Source organism: Dipodomys ordii, unplaced genomic scaffold (assembly GCF_000151885.1).
Source record: "Dipodomys ordii isolate 6190 unplaced genomic scaffold, Dord_2.0 Scaffold25, whole genome shotgun sequence".
NCBI lineage: Eukaryota > Metazoa > Chordata > Mammalia > Rodentia > Heteromyidae > Dipodomys > Dipodomys ordii.
Window position 1 is genome coordinate 19,303,170 of NW_012267241.1, and position 13,972 is coordinate 19,317,141.

Genomic DNA, 13,972 nt, shown 5'->3' on the forward strand with positions numbered 1-13,972 from the left:
CTCCTCCTCCTCCTCCTCCTCCTCCTCCTTCTCCTTCTCCTTCTCTTCTCCTTCTCTCTCTCTTTTTTTGGGTTGTGGCCTTGAATTCAGGGCCAGGACACTGTTCCTGAGCTTTTGTGCTCAAAGCTAGGACTCTGCCACTTTCTGGTTTTCTGGTGGTTAATTGAAGGTAAGTGACTAATAGACATACATTGCAGCTGGCTTCAAGCTGCAATCCTCAGATCTCAGGTTCCTGTGTAGTTAGGATTACAGGCATGAGCCACCAGTGCCTGGCTCTCCAATCTTCTTTCATGTGAGAGAAAATAACGAAGTCTCACTTTGTTCTAGCCACCCTCAGTCTTTGTAACTGTAGCCAAAGGCAGCCCTAACTGAAAACCAGCTCTGAAGAGCCAGCAGGGCAAATGGGAAAGGCATAAACTACTGTGGTATAAGAGAGCCCCAGTTGAGTGTCCCCGCTCATACACATGGCTCACACAGGACAGAAGTGACTTCTCTATTTGCCCATTCTGTACATCATATGATTCACAAAGCAAGGGTCCTGTCTGTTTTTGTTGTTGTTGTTGTTGTTGAGAGTCCTAGCACAGAGTCTGCAAACAGCAAGTGCTCAGTGAATGTTGATCTAAATGATTTCCACCCTCTAGACTCTCTCTGGGTCTTAATTTCCTTAGTGATAAAAGGGGAGGGAGTATAATACTAAGGCAGTTTAAACTATGCTAAACATGATTAAATGTCTACCATTGAACCAGGCACTGGTGACTTATGCTCAGGATGCTGAGGTCTAAGAATCACCATTCAAAGTCAGCCTGGACAGACAAACCTGAAAGTCAGCAAGGAGCCAGAAGTGGAGGTGTGGTACAAATGGTATCATGCAAGCCCTGAGTAAGAAAGCTAAGGGGCAGTGCCCAGGCCAAGTTTGTTCACACATACACACATGCGCGCACGCACAGACACACCTGCCATTTAATATGAGGCCTATGGACATGACAGGAAATGTTGGCAATTATTAGCATTATTACGACTTTTTTGAATAAATTCCTTTTCTGTCCCTGGTATGATTCTTTACTTCTGACCACCACATTTCTGCTCTTCCCCAAGACGCAGTCTCTGATCTGTGTGTTGTGTCCATGAGGTTACTGATGCCCTTTGCCATCTTTTGGTCTTGAATACCTCATCGGGCATGCAGTCTCTAGGTTCCAGTTCCGGGTGCCGACTTTTTCCAGGCTGCTTCCTCCAGTGCAGGGAATCATCTGGACTTTGTCAGGTGACCACATGAGTCAGGAGACAAGGAGTGGTGGTGGTGGGTTTCATTTTCTCCCAAGGGTCTTGGTTGATGAAAGAGGACATTCCCATGGAGAAAGTAGGCAATCAATTTAAAATATGGACCCTTTGGGCTGGGAATGTGGCTTAGTGGTAGAGTGCTTGCCTAGCATGCATGAAGCCTTGGGTTCCATTCCTCAGCACCACATAAACAGAAAAAGCCAGAAGTGGTGCCGTGGCTCAGGTGGTAGGGTCCTAGCCTTGAGCAAAAAGAAGCTCAGCGACAGTGCCCAGGCTCTGAGTTCAAGCCCCAGGACTGGAAAAAAAAAAAGGACCCTTCCAGCAGGATGTTTGGTGGCTCATGATTGTGATCCCAGCTATTCAGGAGGCTGAGCTCTGAGGATCATGGTTCAAAGCCAGCCTGGGCAGAAACTCTTACCTCCAATGAGTTACCAAAAGACAGAAAGTAGAGCTGTGGCTCCAGTGGTAGCATGCTAGCCTTGAGCAATAAAGCCACACACACACACCACCACCACCACCCTTTCCCTGTGTCCATACTATCTTACAAAGGAATGAAGCTATACCCCACTCTCTGGACATGGACTTGCCTGTGACTTTGTTTGGCTGGCCCATAATGATAACAGAAGTGACACCACCAACTTTGACACAAGACCTTAAACAGCCTGGCACACAGCACTTGCTTGCTTTGATTTCTGCCTTGACAAGGACTCTCCTTTTGATTCAGCTTTAGAAGTAGTAGTCCTCTAGGATTTTGTCTTTTTTTTTTTGGTCAATCCTGGAGCTTGAACTCAGGATTTGGGTGCTATTCCTAAACTTTTACATTCAAAGCTAGCACGCTACCGCATGATCCACAGCTCCACTTTTGGCCTTTTTAGAGGGGGAGGGATGCTTAATTGGAGATAAGAGTTTCAGGTTCTTTCCTGCCTAGGCTGGCTTCAAAACATGATCCTTAGAACTGGTGCTCTTAATGTTGGTCTGCTGATCACAATTCAGCAAGAATTTTGCCAAGCCAAGTTAGCAAGAATGCCCCTCCCTCTATGCCCAATCACATTCTTCCTGCTTGTTGACTATAAATGTCTAGTTGCCTCTTGGTGTCAAGAGTTGGATTCACCGTCTCCTATTGTAGTAGTTTTGATTCCTATGGCTTGCTGGAGGATAAACAGCCAGTGGAGTAGAGCTGAGGCCATTCTAGACCTGCCTGCCCTCAGCAGCCTGGTCTAGGTCAACGGAAATACCCAGCTACTCCCAAGATACATGAGAAATGATACATAGCTGTTAAACCACTAAGATTTGGGGTGGTTCTGCGGCATTATTTGGGTAACAGATGACAGATATAGAGAAGCTATGAGAAGCAGAGCAGGAAGACTTTATGAAAGATTGCTCTGCCCCAAGCTCAGTGGATTTTGAAGAGTATATAGTATGTGATTCTCAGAGTACAACTTGCTTCTGTCCCCTGCCTCCTTCCTGTGTACATGTGTGTGGTGCTGGGTGTTAGACCCAGGGTCTTACACATGCTAAACATGCACTTTCCTGCTAAGCTACATCCCCAGACCTATTCCTTTGGCTGCCAGTCCTGGGGAGAAGACAGGAGAATAGATTCACAGCTACAGCAACCAAGAGGAGAGACAGGACGTGCATTGGAGTCGGAAGAGGCTGGCTAATGCAGGGGTTGACTTGGAAGTTTGGGTCAGCTGGGCAATGATTAAGCCTTATACTATAACTGAATCAGTTTAAGTGAACACATGTGGTACTGAGCTATTACTAGCAGGCCTTAACTGCCTGGGCTGCCTTTGAACCGTGATCCTTAGATCTCAGCTTCCTGAGTAGCTAGGATTACAAATATGAGCTACTGGCACCCGGATCAAATTCTGCTTTCTTGAACACCCCATTCCAACCTCTGCAACCACTGAGATGCATGACATTGGCTTTGGGATACAGGTGTTTCTCTTTCCCATTAAATTCCCAAATTGGTCACTGTCAATCATTCTTCTTGATCCAGCTCCTGGAGTAAGGTACACCAACTCTGTTTTCCTTTTCTGCCTTAAAAAAACCTGTACTTTTCACCAAATACCTTTTCCCTGCAGTCCAATGATGAGGAAGCATTGTAGCTTGAATGGTCACATTCAGGTCTATCTCCTAGCCTTCAGAGGGCACTGTCCATGTTCCTTGAGTAGCTATGAGATGCTACTCAAGGACATTCCAAGCTAGGCATGTAATTATTGCTTCAATAGCAGAGGCCCTGGCTTAAATAAATTAGAATCCAATCAGTCCTGTGGGAACAGAAAAATCTGAAGTCTAAAGAAAGCATCAGTTCATTAGGTTAATGAAGGTTTCTATCCTCTGCTGTTCCTGTACCCCATATTCCTGCCTCAAGGACTCGTGTTTCTAAGGCCTGATGTGGCTGGACTTAACACTTAGGGAGGTATTTTTTAGGTGAATCCTGGGGGAATGAGCTGTGAGCTCAGGAATGGGGAGAGAGGTTCCCCCTAAATCCTTTGAGAACGTAGTGCTGGCACATGGTGTTGGGGCAAGGATGGTAGGGGTACCCACAGTCTCTGATGCATCTGATGTAATGGGAGGAAGGGGAAGTGGCCAGCAGGGGAAGAACTGTTTCTTCCTAGGCTTGTCTGGAGAAACTCAATTGCCATTGACCAACTCTTCACTCCTTTGTGGGGATTCATTGTGGGTAGGAATTCCTCCTTGTCTCACTCATGGATTTGTTTCTATGCTATGAAAAATCTGGTTCTTCCTTCTCAGGGGTGATCTGCCCCCTCATGCTCATTGAAATAGGAAAGGCAATTTAATCTTTCTTATCTTCATGGGTATAACTACCTGGAGAAAACTATTAATACGTGTGGTGTTGAGCCTCAAACCCAGCACACAGCAAATAAAGCAGTGCTACCATTATTCTTGTTACCCTCATCCAGGGAAGTGGTCCTAAGAGGCTGACTTTCAATGACAGGAAATGGGATACCAGAGTAAATGGGCTTTAAAATGACACTAGCTTTGTTGGACACCAGTGGCTCATGCCTGCAATCCTGGCTGCTCAGAAGACTGACATCTAAAGATCAAGGTTTGAAAGCCCATGAGATTCCTTATTTCCAATTAGCCAGCAAAAAGCTAGAAGTGGAACTATGAATCAAGTAGTAGAGCCCCAGCCTTGCATGAGAAAGCCAAGGAGAGTGCCCAGGTTCTGAGTTCAAGCCCCAGTACTGTCACACACACATACACAAAAGACTTTAGACTAGGGCTAGAGGTAAACCATGAGCAGGAGATATAGCTCAGTGGTTGAGCACTAGCCTCACTTGTAGACTCTGGGCTGGTTTCCTGGCAATATAAAATAAAACAAAATTAAAATAACTTAAAAATGTATTAGGTCTCCCTTATCCAAGGGAGTGTGGAATAGATAGTCACCCTAGACGCCCTCATTAATTTATTCATGCCTTTATTAATTCAAAGTCACAAGACAAGGCGTATTCTGTTCTATGAGCAGTAGATGGCCTTGGTCTCCAGGGCCCGAGGCAAGTATAGCTTTTCAGGCTGGTTCTCCCTCTCACTTGCACAGTTTTTCCAGTGCCTCTGCCCTCTCTTCAAACCCCTGCCCTTTGCCCTTGCCCCTCCCCTCCCTTTCACACACATTTAGAGAGACTGTCAGACCAGTGCCCTCTCATCTTCCCACTGTCCTCCACACCAGCCCATATTTGCTCCTCTCTATCCCCTCCCTTCAACCTGACCCTCTTCCCCAGGCGCAGTTTTGATTCTGACTCCTCTTTCTCAGGAACCTGAGGACATCTCAGTTATGTAATCATTTCCTTCATAATGATTTTTTTTTGTCAGTTGTTGGGGCTGAACTCTGGGCCTGGGTGCTGTCCTTCAGCTCTTCAGCTCAAGGCTAGCACCCTACCACTTGAGCCACAGCACCACTTCTAGCTTTTTTCTGTTTATGCAGTGCTGAGGAATCGAACCCAGTGCATGCAAGGCAAGCGCTCTACCACTGAGCCAGCTTCCCAGCCCTCCTTCATAATGATTTTAAACATCCTCATAACTGGTCCATTTAAAAAACCACACAAAAACAAGAGATTGACTTCATTCTTTTTTTGGAGGGGGCGCAATACTGAGCTCTGAGCTTCCTAGGCAAATGCTTTACTACTTGAACCATACCCCCCTGTCCTTTCTGCTTTAGTTTTTATTTTTCAGTTAGATTTGAGATCCTTCTACCTTCACCTCTCATATATCTGTGACTATAGGCATGAGCCACTACCCTGGCTTTGTTGTTGTTGGCCTAGGCATTGTCCCTGACCTTCTTTTGCTCAAAGCTAGTGCTCTACCACTTGAGCCACAGTGCTACTTCTGGCTGTTTCTGAGTAGTTTATTGGAGATAACAGTCTCATAAACTTTCCTGCCCTGGCTGGCTTTGAACCACAATCCTCAGATCTCATCTTTCTGAGTCACTAGGATTACAGGCATGAGCCACTGGTGCCCGTGGCTTGATTTTAAAGAGGGTCTTGCTAATTTTTTTTTTGCCTGGATTATCCTTGAGAGATCTTCCCGTCTCCACTTCCTGCAGAGCTGGGATTATAGTTGTGTACCTATACACTGTACTTGGTTTAAAATATTTTTTTGTGGGGCGGCGTCACCTCCCCCCCACCACGGCCGGCGCGGCGCCCCAGCCCCCTCCCCTCGGATGTGACTGGAGCTGGAAGAAGCCATAGACGCTGCTGCTGCTGCAGGATCGCGACCCGGAGCATCTGAGTAATAGCTCTTCAAGTCTACAATTAAAAATGGCCTCTAACAAAACTACATTGCAAAAAATGGGAAAGAAACAAAATGGAAAGAGTAAAAAAGTTGAAGAAGCAGAGCCTGAAGAATTTGTTGTGGAAAAAGTACTGGACCGACGTGTAGTGAATGGGAAAGTAGAATATTTCCTGAAGTGGAAAGGATTTACAGATGCTGATAATACTTGGGAACCTGAAGAGATTGTCCAGAATTAATTGAAGCATTTCTTAACTCTCAAAAAGCTGGTAAAGAAAAGGATGGTACAAAAAGAAAATCTTTATCAGACAGTGAATCTGATGATAGCAAATCAAAGAAGAAAAGAGATACTGCTGACAAACCAAGAGGCTTTGCCAGGGGTCTAGATCCTGAACGAATAATTGGTGCCACAGACAGCAGTGGAGAATTGATGTTTCTCATGAAATGGAAAGATTTGGATGAAGCTGACTTGGTGCTGGCCAAAGAGGCGAATATGAAATGTCCTCAGATTGTAATTGCATTTTATGAAGAGAGACTAACTTGGCATTCTTGTCCAGAAGATGAAGCTCAATAATTGTTTGCATTGTTTTTATATATATTTATACATATATATATAAAATCTGAGTCTTGGTTTTTGAATTAATGGTGTGAAACAATAACTACATTCTAAAGAAAATCAAGTTTGATAATGGTTTTGAAAGTAGTATTGGGGGAGTTGTTGAGTTTTTTGGTTTTTTTTCCTCAATAGCACTGGTTACTTTGAACAAATATAATAAAGGCTTTCTGTAGTTGCTTCTTTTATCAGAAAAGAATATTTAATTCCATGGTATATTTCCTCTGCATTCAGGAACAGGTTGTGTTTTTTTTTAATATTAGGCAATTTTTTTTTGGTCATTAATCAAAACAGCTTGTCTTTAACTGCTATGTTGAAGGACCATCCTGTATTTTTTTTGTGTGTGTGTTTGTGTGCATGTAAACAAAATACATAGGTAGTTTTTTGTTTTGGAGATTTTGCTTGTTTAGAGGTGTTGGGCATCAGACCCAGAGCCTTGCATATGTAGGCAAATGATGTATCACTGAGTTATATTCCTGGCCCTTGTTTTAGTTTTTTTTTGTTGTTTTTTGAGACAGGGTCACTAGGCAGCTCAGGCTGGCCTTGAACTTACTAGGTAGCCAGGCTAGCCCCAAACTTTAGGTCCTCCTGCCTCTGCCATAGATAGACAAATGCAGTAGGTTTGCAAAACTTCTTGAAAGGAAAAAATTTATCACTACCAACAACTTTCCTCATCCAGATGAAAAAACTAAGACTTTTTATTTCCTTTCATTAAAAGTTTCTGTAGTGAGCATTCCTTAACAGAATATTGGAATCTGTATACTAAAAGTTCATGGGTCATGATCTAAGTCTCAGCTCATGAAAATGTAAAATCAACTGGTTAGGGATTTCAATTATTTAGGACCTGCTGGCCTAAATGATCAAAATTTTATTATAATTATTGACCTGCATGCTTTTTCTTTACCCCAACTCATTCCTTACATGTAAGTTCAATTTTTTTCAGTATTGGGTTACTGGTTCCACAAAAGCCAGAGAAACAACTTTGTAGTAATCAGAATGTTACCCAACTGTATATTGTTTACTTTATTGTACATAATGGTGAACGGTGGTCAATAAATAGTTTTATATTCCTTTAAAAAAATAAAATATTTTTTGTTTCAATTGTCACTTTATTGGAAGATGGTAAAATCAGCTACCAAATTAAACTGTAACTTGGTAGTAATCCTAAATTACAACAAATTTTAATTAAAGCAAACTGCTTATTCAAAAGTGATCAATCAAATAACTCAAAAGACAGAATAAAAATGAGAAACTTGACTGGCCAATAGTTCACGAAATAAAACTTGAACTTTTCCTTTTTAAGAAAGGTAAACTGATTTCCACAGTTAGCAATATAGAAAGATTTTGCACATAGACTAATTTCCATTCCATTAACTGTTTTTAGAGATCTCTGTTGGGAGATTCATTTTCATAACTGGCTTGCTTGAGCCTTCTTTGCAAGCATCTTTAGATCTGTGATACACTTGGCAATTGTCTCCTTTTCCTGCTGTGCAGAGATGCTCTGTATTACACGGTCCTCCACCCAGTTTATCATGTGCTCTTGCTCCTTTTGATGCATCATATTCTGCACAGAGATACGGTAGTCCAGGCGATTTTTTACCTCCTTGTATACTCTATGCAGCCGGTCCCGGTAAGTAACCTCCAAGGCCATAGCAATGTTATTCCTCTGGACATCAAAAAGGTAGTGGCGTTTCTGAACCAGTGCCTGCTGTAACATCTCTGCATCAATTGCTTCCTGGATTTGTTTGATAGAAGCCTGTTTTACCTCTTCAGTTGGGCAATTTTTTGCTCATTGATTTTATCAATAAATTCTGCAAAAGAGGCTCCACATTTTTTTGCAGTTTTAATATTTATTCTGTGCATGATTTAGTTTCATTATAGGTTTATTTATTTATTTTTATTGTAAAGATACTATACAGAGGGTTACAGTTACATGAGTGAGGTAATGAGTACACTTCAAGAGGCTCCATATTTTTTAATAGCATAGATATGAATCCTGGTAATGATATGCCAGAGAAAGTCTCTGGAGTAATCACATATATTTCTTTGGCTAGAAAATACAAGATAAGCCCAGTTCCAAGCACATAGGGTCCTGTCACACCAGTTTTAGGATAAAGAAACTGGAAGAATTCCTCTGCAATCAGCCCCATACGTACTTTTCCTCCAGGAAGAGGTGGTAGAGGGACAAAACTTGGCTGCATAGTGTGAAAGATCCTTTTTGTCTGCAATACCTGCGGTCCTAGCAGGGCTGCGTTCTTCAGACAGGGAGCTGAGGCGCCAACAGTGGAGACTGCCATCTGGGACAACATGGTGAGCAAATGTCCATACAGCAGCCACAGACTTCCCAGTGACCTCCACCCCTTGGTTTAAAATATTAACACCACTCGCTTGTCATGCATGGGATCCCTAAATATCACATCCACAGATGAGACAAACCTGAGTTTATTGTGGTAGTGAGAAACAAAGCTTGGACAAGTTTTAGACTGGGGACGTCAGATCACCCATTGAGAACTGGGAGTTTGGTTCAAGGTGAGTCTTTCAACATGGGGATTCGGGACTGGGTAAGAGGGTACGATTGTGTGGGATTGTATCTTCAGGTGTAAATCATTGGTGCTTTCCATTGATGGGGAGGGATGATCTTGGGGAAGATTCTGTACTAAATACCTGCATTGTGTGCTTGGGAGGGTAGTCCCAAAATGAGCCAGGAAATTCTTAAGGACACAGTAGAACAGCAAAGTGAGGTTCTAGTACACAGAAACTTCACTCCCCTGTGTCCAAGCTGAGCAGGATGGTGGAAGTTTTGGGATTCTCAGCTTTCAACTTGTCCTCAAGTCTTCTATTCCTAAGTATACTTCTCAGAAAGAATGGTCTTGGCTTGCCCACCCCATCTTCCCTCCTCTTATGCACCCTGAGCCCTCCTGGTCTGACCTCAGCCCCCTTTTGAAAACCATGCTCAGGATGGTCCCAGTGACTATTTTCAAGCCAGCTGAGAATCTTCAGGCTGTATCGCATCTAGCTTCTCAAGAATGTTCATTTTGTTTCCTGATCCTGGGGACAAAGTCCTTGTCCTGTTCTCCATGGTCCACCCCTTTCCCTCCAGCTCCCTACCTTTCTCTCCACCCTTTCTCTTCTTACTCCTCCTTTTGGGTCCTTTGGTGATGTTGCTGTCCTTCAGAGCTTCATCCTAGTCTTCTCCCCTCCCCTGTCTTTTCTCCTGTGGCAGTGTCACATGGCTGCCATGAACACCTATGCACAGAAAGACATGCATTTCTGTTTTCAGTACATTTCTGTTTGTATGGAGCTCTGGATCCTTGTATACAGCAGCCTATCTAACATGTCTGAATTTTGGCAAGGCATTTCTCCATTTCCACTCAGTACTCTGGAGAAGTTAGTGTTTGCACTGTGACAGACAACCTGCAGAATCCCAGAAGACTTACACAAGAATTTATTCCTCACTGATGCAACAGGCCACAGGTGATTGCTTCTTTCTCCCCACAAGGTGACTTGAGGGCCTAGGCTTTCTCCATCTTCTGGCTCTTCTGCTTCTGGGGTCCTCAGTATTCTGGGGGAAAAGGAGGATAGAAGCTGTTTTCCACAATCCAGGATGATAATGCTAGAGAAACATTCCTCCAGCTCCCTGCTACTAAAACTATGAAAGTGTGTTTGTGGACCAAGAACCTTGGCTCCCTAAGATCTTCAGTCCTATCCTAGGCCTGCTGAGTCAGTGCCTGCTATTCTGACAAGTTCATGGACAAGTTCTCAGTTTGAGAAGCCCTGATGTGTTTTTGGTATCCCTTGCATGCCCGTGCACATACACACACCCCTTTGTATTTTGTTATGGAGCCTTGATATCTTTTTTTTTTGTCGGTCATGGGGCCTGAACTCTGGGCCTGAGCGCTGTCCCTCAGCTCTTCAGCTCAAGGCTAGCGCTCTACCACTTGAGCCAAAGCACCACTTCCAGCTTTTTTTGCTTATGTGGTGATGAGGAATGGATCCCAGGGCCTCATGCATGCAAGCACTCTACCACTGAGCCACCTTCCCAGCCCCTGGAGCCTTGATATCTTTAAGGCTGTAACTCTCAAACTGCAGAATGTAGAAAAGCCACTTGAGGAATTTGCTGCACATATGAATTCCCAGACATCTTCAGAAGCTGGAATTCCTAGGAAGTATCCTTCCCAAGAAGTCCCAGGGGATTCTGCTGTAGCTGGTCCTATTAGGGCCACATTTGACAAATGCTCGCCCTAAGGCTCTTAAGTTTCCCAGCAAAATGTTTGGTCCTGACTAGTAATTGGACTTTTGGTAACAAGAAGAGTCACCTCTGGTTGACTGTGGTGAAATTCTCCTGTAATCCAAGCTACACAGGGGGTGCAGGTAAGAGGATCACAGTTCCAGGCTAACCCTGAGCAAAAAGTATAGGCGACCATTCAAAAAACAGGCAAAGCAAAATAGGCCTGGATTGGAGGCAAGGCTCAAGTGGTAGAGCACCTGTCTAGCAAGCACAAAGCCCTGAGTTCAAACTCCAGTACTACCAAGGGAAGCATAAGATCATCTCTCTAGGCCCAAGTCTTATGCTAATAGGAATCCAAAGATATTTTATTTCAGTGGAAATGCAGGCAGCCTTCACTGAGGTCAGCAGGTTAGCCAATAATCAAAGGGAGCTTTGAGGAAGGCCATTGGGCCAGGATAGGAGATCCAGTCAAGCAGAGGGGCAGAGAGACTGGTAGAGTCAGATCCAGAGGAGAGGAGACCTTTGGGAGAGGGCGGGTGGCAGTGCAGATCGAAGCACAGCCCAGAGAACTGTGACAAAGGCAGCTGAGAGAAAAGCCAGTAAGAGAACTGACCCCCTTGTGTCGACCAGGAGGTAGAAGTATCCTGGGGTGGGTGGCAGGGTGAAGCAAGACCTTTTTCAGTGCAGAAGATTTGGGACTGGGGTGGAGAGAATGGATAACGATGTGGAGATGGAGTGAGCTACTGTGGGCCGGCCTGGGTCTAGGAGAGGGACAGGAACACTTGCATGCTCTTGCAGTTTGAAACCCACACCGGAACTTGTGGCATTAATCATACACGCTGTGAAAATCCCTTGTGACCTTTCTTTGTGTCCTGAGTTTATATGTAGCAGAGGAGACATCAGGGGAACAACCAGGGAAGGAAAGAGCAGTACCCATTTTTTTTTCCTCCTCTGTGGGTAGTGGACACTGTAGTAGGCTCTAACCAGGAGCTGCATGGGACCATGTCTCTTCACAGCTCAGCCCTGGCTCTTCAGGAGCAGGCAGAGCTTGCTGCCTGGGCTCTGCTCCACACACCTGATGAGGTTCAGGCCTTGCATTCTGTGCCAAGCCCTGCTAGCAGGGCTGAGTGTCAGTGCAACTCCCTCTCTCTGGATTGTCTGTGGGCTGCTGTGACTTGGGGTGTTGCGGAAGGCAGGCTCAGCAGGGGACACAGACAAGCTGGCCAGGCAGGCGCCAGCCCATATCAACGAGCCAGGGGTCATTTCCTGGCTTTCTATGTGGGGAGGACACTAAAGATGAGCCGCTGGCAGCATGGCTGAATTAGAGGATCAGCTGCCAGGGCAGCTGCCCCGGGGAAGCTGGGCTGGACCCAGTCAGTAACTCATTTTTATTTATTATTTATTTATTTTGGTTGGTTCTGAGGCTTGAACTCAGGCCCTGGGTACTGTCCCTGAGCTTTTCTGCTCAAGGCTAGTGCTCTTACCACTTCTAGCCTTTTGGTTTTGGTGGCTGATTGAAGTAAGAGTGTCATGGGCTTTCCTGCCTGGACTGCCTTTGAACCACAGTCTTCAGATCTCAACCTTCTGAGTATCTAGAACTGCAAGCATGGGCCTCTGGGATCTTTCGGGTCCTTTAAATAGAAGGTTATGTCATGGGCAAATTGGGATAGTTTGGCTTCTTCTTTCCTTACGTGAATCCCTTTTATGTCTTTTGCTTACCTTATTGCTCTGGCTAGGAATTTCAGAATTACACTGAAGAGGAGTGGAGAGAGTAGACGTCTTTGCCTTGTTCCTGATTTTAGAGGAAATGGTTTCAATTTTTCATTGTTTGGTATGATGTTGGCTGTTGGTCTGTCATATATAGCCTTTATTACTTGAGATATGTTCCTTCTGTTTCTAGATTCTCCAAGCTTTTATCATAAAAGTATGTTGGATTTGTCAAAGGCTTTTATTGCATCTGTTGAAGCGATCATCTGATTCTTGCCTTTGGCTCTGTTAATGTAATTATTGATTTATATATACTGAAACAGCCTTGCATATCTTTGATAAACCTAATTTGATTAATGACTTTTTTTTTCAGTTGTGGGGCTTGAACTCTGGGCCTGGGTGCTGTCTCTGAGCTCTTCAGCTCAAAGTGAGTGCTCTACCACTTGAGCCACAGTGCCACTTCCGGTTTTCTGGTGGTTTATTGGAGATAAGAAATTTCATGGACTTTCCTGCCCAGGCTGGCTTTGAACCACGATCCTTAGATCTTAGCCTCCTAAGTAGCTAGGATTTCTGGCATGAGCCACCAGTGCCCTGCTTGATTAATGATCATTTTGGTTACTTGTTGAATTCTGTTGGCATGTATTTTACCAAGGAGCTTTCAGGCTATGTTTCTCAAAAACATTAGTCTATACACTCTCTTCTTTCTTTGGGTCCCTGTCTGGTATGGAGTGGAGTGTCATGCTGGATTTATAGAATGAGTTTGGTAGTGATCCTTCCCTTTGTAGTTCATAAAAAGTTTGAGGAACACTGCTGTTCATTAAATATCTTGTAGAACTCAGCTGGGAATCCATTGGGACCTGTCCTTTTCCTGTTGGGAGACTGTTAACTTCTTTAATCTCATTGCTTGTTATGGGTCTGTTTAAGTGGTTTATATCTTCTTGGTTCAGCTTTGGCAGCTCGTATGCCTCTAGGAATTTCTTCTAGATTTTGCAACTTATTTGTGCATTTGTTTTTACAGTAGTCCCTCATAATCTTTTGGATTTCTTGAGTATTTGTTGTGTTATTCCTTCTTCCCTCCTTTTTTGTTGAGTTGGATCTCCTCTCTTGCTTTCTGGTTGTCTCATCTCATTTGCTTTCTTACTTTTTTACTCTCTCTCTCTCTCTCTCAAATTAGCTAGGGGTTTGTCAATCCTATTTTTTCAAAGAGCCAGCTTTCTGTTGTCATATGATCACTATTAAAGCTACCTGCCATATTAAAACTATCAGCATAACTATGCTTATTTCAGCATTATTCACCATAGCTAAGATATGGAACCAACCCAGATGCCCCTCAGTAGATGAATGAATGAAGAAAATGTGATACATATGTGTGTATGTGTGTGTGTGTGTGTGTG

The 13,972-nt window shown here is 44.0% G+C and overlaps 1 pseudogene; it reads left to right on the forward strand.

The window, feature by feature from the left end:
• The first annotated feature begins 5,993 nt into the window (after window positions 1-5,993).
• LOC105984609 lies at window positions 5,994-6,842 on the forward strand (annotated as a pseudogene).
• The last annotated feature ends 7,130 nt before the right edge of the window (window positions 6,843-13,972 follow it).